The following is a 10473-nucleotide window of genomic DNA, read 5'->3' as shown; positions in this document are numbered from 1 at the left end:
AACTTGAGTACCATTACAGCTAGGTTGATGGAATTTCATATATAAGTATTTTATCAAAATCGTAGATCCGTATCAACTTTTGAGCGATTTCCGATAACTTTTTCTACTTTGAATTTTTCAAAAGCCTATAACTTGAGTACTGTTTCAGATAGATAAATGAAATTTCACATGTAAGTAAAAGATCTAATTCTCTACCTTCTGTTAAATTTTGAGTAGTTTCCATTGACCGTAAGTAGTAATTTACGCTACTTCCGATTTCTCAAAAAACTAATGTAAATTTTTAAAACACTAATAATATTGCGCACTATTGTGCACTTTTTTTTTTGGCGTTCACTTGGTGTGCAATTCTTTTGTCTACGAGATTTTATTCTATTTTTAAAACTTTAAGTATTGAAAATGGATTAAAAATCATGTCTATAGCCCGAGTTCCTATCCCTGTTGTTTTATATAAGAATATTCGAGAAAGTTTAGGGGAGATCACTCCCAGTTTATTTTCTCTCTTTTTGTTATTGATAACAGATTTTTAAAAATATGTAACATTAAAATAGTAAGAATAAATCTAAGGACTAATGTTTAATAGACTTGAAAAGCTGGTTCCAAATGGTTACAAATTGGTATATTTTATAACATTTTTGTAATAAGTAAAAAAAATAATTACTAGTAATGTAATAGTAATTTAGCAAACACTTTTACTTTTAGTTTGGATTTGTAGAGTCAGGGTGTTGTAGCGATTGGTGATGTTATATTATTTTATATACATATAATACTATTGTGTATTTTTATTATGGAAAAAAATTGTTCTGAGTTTTATTGTTTTACTCTCCCTGGCCATTCCGGTTAATTTCAAGAAGAGGTTGAGGGCAGTTTTTGAAAATATTTGAATTGATAAAATAATTTTAAATGAGTTTCCAACGGCTTATATTCAATAAATAAATAAATAAATAAATATATATATATATATATATATATATATATATATATATATATATATATATATATATATATATATATATATATATATAAATGAGTGTAATTGATAGTTCTCAAACAGCTTTAAATTTTTCGAATGTAACTATAATTTAATATGATTACATAAACTTTTCATGCCTATTCTACTATTATTGCCTATATGATGTATTTAAAATTTTATGACATTATTAAGGAATCGTTTAAACTCATGATAGAGTTTACAATTATTTCCGCGTGAGTTAATTGCACGAATATGTTTAAATACTTATTGAGGACAAAAAAACCATTATTTGTCTGTTTGTCTGGATGATGATATGTCTATGTATTAGTGCACCGTTTATCGATCCCCTGTAAATTTTTGGAGGTTGTGTGGGTTGCTAAGTAACAAAATAACAACAGCCTCCAGCAGCTCACTGGACAGTTCACTAAGTGCTTGCGTAGGATAAAAGGCACACGTTAGTCTAACATGGCAGACTGCTGGGAGAGATGAAAGTGGAAGCAGTTTAAGAACCAATCAAAAACATAAGACGGAGATGGATGGGGAACGTCCTAAGAATGAGAACAAATATCGTAGAAATGGCGCTGAACTCAAGGAGAAAGAAAACAGGGAAGGCCAATGAAGACGTGGAGGCGCACGACGGGGAAGCAGCTGGCAGAGGCAGGACTGTCATGGGGAACTGCCAGGAAGCAGCTGGCAGAGGCTGGACTGTCATGGGGGACTGCCAGGAAGCAGTGGTAGAGGCTGGACTGTCATGGGGGACTGCCAGGAAGCAGTGGTAGAGGCTGGACTGTCATGGGGGACTGCTATGAAGCAGTGGCAGAGGCAGGACTGTCATGGGGGACTGCCAGGAACCAGCTGGTAGAGGCTGGACTGTCATGGGGGACTGCCAAGAAAATTGATGGAGGCCGACACAAGTGGAGGGAACTTTATGTGTCGGTCCCTTGTGTCACAAAAAGGAAAAGATGATACGTACACAAGAGGATTCCACTCGGTTGTTTAATAGTCAGGGGAATTAACCAAGCTTAGATATAAACATGTTTGATGAGTTGTTTTCCGTGTTCTTTTAAAGTATGGGCATAAATAAATTATAGTATCAGGTGGGAGGCGCCTTGAAGAAGTCAGTGGTTGGCGCTCCAGTGACCTCCACGGTTACCTGGTTCTCGCAGGTAGCGCAAGCTTTAGTATCAATAAGTGCACTAATGTAGGGATACGGTGGGCTATAGCCCACAGACTAGAGCTTACAGCCCACAGAATAGAGCTTACAGCCCACAGAATAGAGCTTACAGCCCACATAGTGCTTACAGCCCACATAGTGCTTACAGCCCACAGACCAGAGCTTACAGCCCACATAGAGCTTACAACCCACATAGAGCTTACAGCCCACATAGAGCTTACAGCCCAAATAGAGCTTTCAGCCTACAGCTTACAGCCCACATAGAACTTACAGCCCACATAGAGCTTACAGCCCACATAGAGCTTACAGCCCACAGACTAGACCTTACAGCCCACATAGAGCTTACAGCCCACAGACTAGAGCTTACAGCCCACATAGAGCTTACAGCCCATAGACTAGACCTTACAGCCCACATAGAGCTTACAGCCCACATAGAGCTTACAGCCCACAGACTAGAGCTTACAGCCCACATAGAGCTTACAGCCCACAGACTAGAGCTTACATCCCATATATAGCTTACAGCCCACATAGAGCTTATAGCCCACAGACTAGACCTTACAGCCCACATAGAGCTTACAGCCCACATAGAGCTTACAGCCCACAGACTAGACCTTACAGCCCACATAGAGCTTACAGCCCACATAGAGCTTACAGCCCACAGACTAGAGCTTACAGCCCACATAGAGCTCACAGCCCACAGACTAGAGCTTACAGCCCACAGACTAGAGCTTACAGCCCACATAGAGCTTACAGCCCACATAGAGCTTACAGCCCACATAGAGCTTACAGCCCACAGACTAGAGCTTACAGCCCACAGACTAGAGCTTACAGCCCACATAGAGCTTACAGCCCACAGACTAGAGCTTACAGCCCACATAGAGCTCACAGCCCACAGACTAGAGCTTACAGCCCACAGACTAGAGCTTACAGCCCACATAGAGCTTACAGCCCACAGACTAGAGCTTACAGCCCACAGACTAGAGCTTACATCCCACATAGAGCTTACAGCCCACAGACTAGAGCTTACAGCCCACAGACTAGAGCTTACAGCCCACATAGAGCTTACAGCCCACAGACTAGAGCTTACAGCCCACATAGAGCTTACAGCCCACAGACTAGAGCTTACAGCCCACATAGAGCTTACAGCCCACAGACTAGAGCTTACAGCCCACAGACTAGAGCTTACAGCCCACAGACTAGAGCTTACAGCCCACATAGAGCTTACAGCCCACAGACTAGACCTTACAGCCCACATAGAGCTTACAGCCCACATAGAGCTTACAGCCCACAGACTAGAGTTTACAGCCCACAGACTAGAGCTTACAGCCCACATAGAGCTTACAGCCCACATAGAGCTTACAGCCCACAGACTAGAGTTTACAGCCCACAGACTAGAGCTTACAGCCCACATAGAGCTTACAGCCCACAGACTAGAGCTTACAGCCCACAGACTAGAGCTTACAGCCCACAGAATAGAGCTTACAGCCCACATAGAGCTTACAGCCCACAGACTAGAGCTTACAGCCCACAGACTAGAGCTTACAGCCCACATAGAGCTTACAGCCCACATAGAGCTTACAGCCCACATAGAGCTTACAGCCCACATAGAGCTTACAGCCCACAGACTAGAGCTTACAGCCCACATAGAGCTTACATCCCACATAGAGCTTACAGCCCACAGACTAGAGCTTACAGCCCACATAGAGCTTACAGCCCACAGACTTGAGCTTACAGCCCACATAGAGCTTACAGCCCACAGACTAGAGCTTACAGCCCACAGACTAGAGCTTACAGCCCACAGACTAGAGCTTACAGCCCACAGACTAGAGCTTACATCCCACATAGAGCTTACAGCCCACAGACTAGAGCTTACAGCCCACATAGAGCTTACAGCCCACAGACTAGAGCTTACAGCCCACATAGAGCTTACAACCCACATAGAGCTTACAACCCACAGACTAGAGCTTACAGCCCACATAGAGCTTACAGCCCACAGACTAGAGCTTACAGCCCACAGACTAGAGCTTACAGCCCACATAGAGCTTACAGCCCACAGACTAGAGCTTACAGCCCACATAGAGCTTACAACCCACATAGAGCTTACAACCCACAGACTAGAGCTTACAGCCCACATAGAGCTTACAGCCCACAGACTAGAGCTTACAGCCCACAGACTAGAGCTTACAGCCCACAGACTATAGCTTACAGCCCACAGACTAGAGCTTACAGCCCACAGACTATAGCTTACAGCCCACAGACTAGAGCTTACAGCCCACAGACTAGAGCTTACAGCCCACAGACTAGAGCTTACAGCCCACAGACAAGAGCTTAGAGCCCACAGACTTGAGCTTACAGCCCACATAGAGCTTACAGCCCACAGACTAGAGCTTACAGCCCACAGACTAGAGCTTACAGCCCACAGACTAGAGCTTACAGCCCACATAGAGCTTACAGCCCACATAGAGCTTACAGCCCACATAGAGCTTACAGCCCACAGACTAGAGCTTACAGCCCACATAGAGCTTACAGCCCACAGACTAGAGCTTACAGCCCACATAGAGCTTACAGCCCACATAGAGCTTACAGCCCACAGACTAGAGCTTACAGCCCACATAGAGCTTAGAGCCAACATAGAGCTTAGAGCCCACATAGAGCTTACAGCCCACAGACAAGAGCTTAGAGCCCACAGACTTGAGCTTACAGCCCACATAGAGCTTACAGCCCACAGACTAGAGCTTACAGCCCACAGACTAGAGCTTACAGCCCACATAGAGCTTACAGCCCACAGACTAGAGCTTACAGCCCACAGGCTAGAGCTTACAGCCCACATAGAGCTTACAGCCCACAGACTATAGCTTACAGCCCACAGACTAGAGCTTACAGCCCACATAGAGCTTACAGCCCACAGACTAGAGCTTACAGCCCACAGGCTAGAGCTTACAGCCCACATAGAGCTTACAGCCCACAGACTATAGCTTACAGCCCACATAGAGCTTACAGCCCACATAGAGCTTACAGCCCACAGACTAGAGCTTACAGCCCACAGACTAGAGCTTACAGCCCACATAGAGCTTACAGCCCACAGACTAGAGCTTACAGCCCACAGACTAGAGCTTACAGCCCACAGACTAGAGCTTACAGCCCACAGACTAGAGCTTACAGCCCACATAGAGCTTACAGCCCACAGGCTAGAGCTTACAGCCCACATAGAGCTTACAGCCCACAGACTAGAGCTTACAGCCCACAGACTAGAGCTTACAGCCCACAGACTAGAGCTTACAGCCCACAGACTAGAGCTTACAGCCCACAGACTAGAGCTTACAGCCCACAGACTAGAGCTTACAGCCCACATAGAGCTTACAGCCCACAGGCTAGAGCTTACAGCCCACAGACTAGAGCTTACAGCCCACATAGAGCTTACAGCCCACAGACTAGAGCTTACAGCCCACAGACTAGAGCTTACAGCCCACAGACTAGAGCTTACAGCCCACATAGAGCTTACAGCCCACAGGCTAGAGCTTACAGCCCACATAGAGCTTACAGCCCACAGACTAGAGCTTACAGCCCACAGACTAGAGCTTACAGCCCACATAGAGCTTACAGCCCACAGACTAGAGCTTACAGCCCACATAGAGCTTACAGCCCACAGAATAGAGCTTACAGCCCACATAGAGCTTACAGCCCACAGGCTAGAGCTTACAGCCCACAGACTAGAGCTTACAGCCCACATAGAGCTTACAGCCCACATAGAGCTTACAGCCCACAGACTAGAGCTTACAGCCCACATAGAGCTTACAGCCCACATAGAGCTTACAGCCCACAGACTAGAGCTTACAGCCCACAGACTAGAGCTTACAGCCCACAGACTAGAGCTTACAGCCCACAGACTAGAGCTTACAGCCCACAGACTAGAGCTTACAGCCCACAGACTAGAGCTTACAGCCCACATAGAGCTTACAGCCCACAGACTAGAGCTTACAGCCCACAGACTAGAGCTTACAGCCCACAGACTAGAGCTTACAGCCCACATAGAGCTTACAGCCCACATAGAGCTTACAGCCCACAGACTAGAGCTTACAGCCCACAGACTAGAGCTTACAGCCCACAGACTATAGCTTACAGCCCACAGACTAGAGCTTACAGTCCACAGACTATAGCTTACAGCCCACAGACTAGAGCTTACAGCCCACAGACTAGAGCTTACAGCCCACAGACAAGAGCTTAGAGCCCACAGACTTGAGCTTACAGCCCACATAGAGCTTACAGCCCACAGACTAGAGCTTACAGCCCACAGACTAGAGCTTACAGCCCACAGACTAGAGCTTACAGCCCACAGACTAGAGCTTACAGCCCACAGACAAGAGCTTAGAGCCCACAGACTTGAGCTTACAGCCCACATAGAGCTTACAGCCCACAGACTAGAGCTTACAGCCCACAGACTAGAGCTTACAGCCCACAGACTGGAGCTTACAGCCCACATAGAGCTTACAGCCCACAGACAAGAGCTTAGAGCCCACAGACTTGAGCTTACAGCCCACATAGAGCTTACAGCCCACAGACTAGAGCTTACAGCCCACAGACTAGAGCTTACAGCCCACAGACTAGAGCTTACAGTCCACATAGAGCTTACAGCCCACATAGAGCTTACAGCCCACATAGAGCTTACAGCCCACAGACTAGAGCTTACAGCCCACATAGAGCTTACAGCCCACAGACTAGAGCTTACAGCCCACAGACTAGAGCTTACAGCCCACATAGAGCTTACAGCCCACATAGAGCTTACAGCCCACAGACTAGAGCTTACAGCCCACATAGAGCTTACAGCCCACAGACTAGAGCTTACAGCCCACAGACTAGAGCTTACAGCCCACATAGAGCTTACAGCCCACAGACTAGAGCTTACAGCCCACATAGAGCTTACAGCCCATAGACTAGAGCTTACAGCCCACAGAATAGAGCTTACAGCCCACATAGAGCTTACAGCCCACATAGAGTTTACAGCACACAGACTAGAGCTTACAGCCCACATAGAGCTTACAGCCCACAGACTAGAGTTTACAGCACACAGACTAGAGCTTACAGCCCACATAGAGCTTACAGCCCACATAGAGCTTACAGCCCACAGACTAGAGCTTACAGCCCACATAGAGCTTACAGCCCACAGACTAGAGCTTACAGCCCACAGACTAGAGCTTACAGCCCACATAGAGCTTACAGCCCACAGACTAGAGCTTACAGCCCACATAGAGCTTACAGCCCATAGACTAGAGCTTACAGCCCACAGAATAGAGCTTACAGCCCACATAGAGCTTACAGCCCACATAGAGTTTACAGCACACAGACTAGAGCTTACAGCCCACATAGAGCTTACAGCCCACAGACTAGAGTTTACAGCACACAGACTAGAGCTTACAGCCCACATAGAGCTTACAGCCCACATAGAGCTTACAGCCCACATAGAGCTTACAGCCCACAGAATAGAGCTTACAGCCCACATAGAGCTTACAGCCCACATAGAGTTTACAGCACACAGACTAGAGCTTACAGCCCACATAGAGCTTACAGCCCACAGACTAGAGCTTACAGCCCACATAGAGCTTACAGCCCACAGACTAGAGCTTACAGCCCACAGACTAGAGCTTACAGCCCACATAGAGCTTACAGCCCACAGACTAGAGCTTACAGCCCACATAGAGCTTACAGCCCATAGACTAGAGCTTACAGCCCACAGAATAGAGCTTACAGCCCACATAGAGCTTACAGCCCACATAGAGTTTACAGCACACAGACTAGAGCTTACAGCCCACATAGAGCTTACAGCCCACAGACTAGAGCTTACAGCCCACAGACTAGAGCTTACAGCCCACATAGAGCTTACAGCCCACATAGAGCTTACAGCCCACAGACTAGAGCTTACAGCCCACATAGAGCTTACAGCCCACAGACTAGAGCTTACAGCCCACAGACTAGAGCTTACAGCCCACATAGAGCTTACAGCCCACAGACTAGAGCTTACAGCCCACATAGAGCTTACAGCCCATAGACTAGAGCTTACAGCCCACAGAATAGAGCTTACAGCCCACATAGAGCTTACAGCCCACATAGAGTTTACAGCACACAGACTAGAGCTTACAGCCCACATAGAGCTTACAGCCCACAGACTAGAGTTTACAGCACACAGACTAGAGCTTACAGCCCACATAGAGCTTACAGCCCACAGACTAGAGCTTACAGCCCACATAGAGCTTACAGCCCATAGACTAGAGCTTACAGCCCACAGAATAGAGCTTACAGCCCACATAGAGCTTACAGCCCACATAGAGTTTACAGCACACAGACTAGAGCTTACAGCCCACATAGAGCTTACAGCCCACAGACTAGAGCTTACAGCCCACATAGAGCTTACAGCCCACAGACTAGAGCTTACAGCCCACATAGAGCTTACAGCCCACATAGAGCTTACAGCCCACATAGAGCTTACAGCCCACAGACTAGAGCTTACAGCCCACATAGAGCTTACAGCCCACATAGAGCTTAGAGCCCACATAGAGCTTACAGCCCACAGACTAGAGCTTACAGCCCACATAGAGCTTACAGCCCACATAGAGCTTACAGCCCACATAGAGCTTAGAGCCCACATAGAGCTTACAGCCCACAGACTAGAGTTTACAGCCCACAGACTATAGCTTACAGCCCACAGACTAGAGCTTACAGCCCACAGACTAGAGCTTACAGCCCACAGACTAGAACTTACAGCCCACATAGAGCTTACAGCCCACAGACTAGAGCTTACAGCCCACATAGAGCTTACAGCCCACATAGAGCTTACAGCCCACATAGAGCTTACAGCCCACATAGAACTTACAGCCCACATAGAGCTTACAGCCCACAGACTAGAGCTTAGAGCCCACATAGAGCTTACAGCCCACAGACTAGAGCTTACAGCCCACAGACTAGAGCTTACAGCCCACAGACTTGAGCTTACAGCCCACAGACAAGAGCTTAGAGCCCACAGACTAGAGCTTACAGCCCACATAGAGCTTACAGCCCACAGACTAGAGCTTACAGCCCACAGACTAGAGATTAAAGCCCACAGACTAGAGATTAAAGCCCACATAGCCGCCAGACAAAATTCAGAAGTAATTCTAAAAAAAAATATATATTTAAAATCAATGTTATAAAAGTTACGGATGCAGAGAACTTGAAAACATTTTTAAGGCTACATTTCTATTCATTTTTTTGAAGCCTAATTTCCAACCTGAAGCTTACAGCCCACATAGAGCTTACAGCCCACAGACTAGAGCTTACAGCCCACATAGAGCTTACAGCCCACAGACTAGAGCTTACAGCCCACATAGAGCTTACAGCCACAGACTAGAGCTTACAACCCACAGACTAGAGCTTACAGCCCACATAGAGCTTACAGATTTGTAAAAATCTGGATTTTTTTTTTTTTGCACGATTACAATACTTTCTCTATACTACGTACATACGAGAAAGTAAAAAAATCGAGATTTTTACAAATCTCGACGTTTTACACCTCACTGATACGGAAAAACATAATTTTGCAATCTTGTCCGTATGTCTGTGTGTCTGTGTGTGTGTGTGTAAACACGATAACTTGAGTACCGTTACAGCTAGGTTGATGAAATTTCATATATAAGTATTTTATCAAAATCGTAGATCCGTATCAACTTTTGAGCGATTTCCGATAACCGGAAGTGGTACTTTTTCTACTTTGAATTTTTCAAAAGCCTATAACTTGAGTACTATTTCAGATAGATAAATGAAATTTCACAAGTAAGTAAAAGATCTAATTCTCTACCTTCTGTTAAATTTTGAGTAATTTCCGTTGACGGGAAGTACTAATTTACGCTATTTCCGATTTCTCAAAAACGCATCTAAATTTATAAAGTACTAATAATATTGCGCACCATTATGAACATCTTTATTCGGCGTTCGCTTGGTGTGCAATACTTTTTTCTATGAGATTAAATTTTATTTTAAAAAGTTTATGTATTTAAAATGGATTAAAAATCATAACTATATTCCGAGTTCCCAACCCTTGTTGTTTTATATAAGAATATTCGAGAAAGTTTAGGGGAGATCACTCCCGGTTTTTAATATTTAGGCTTAATAATAAACATTACCGAATGTATTATTACCGTGTTTTTTAAATAGTAAAGTAGTAGATTGGTTTTTAAAAGTGTACTTTATTTGGACGTCCACATCGTGGGGGGGGGGAGGTGAGGTTCATCGAAAGTGGATATGTGTGGGCGGGGGTGGGGGTAAAAAATCCGTAATTTTTGTGGACGTCATAAATGGATGA

This window comes from Physella acuta, unplaced genomic scaffold (genome assembly GCF_028476545.2).
Source record: "Physella acuta isolate Inbredline_101_S28 unplaced genomic scaffold, ASM2847654v3 ptg001062l, whole genome shotgun sequence".
NCBI lineage: Eukaryota > Metazoa > Mollusca > Gastropoda > Physidae > Physella > Physella acuta.
This window is presented reverse-complemented; position numbering follows the sequence as displayed.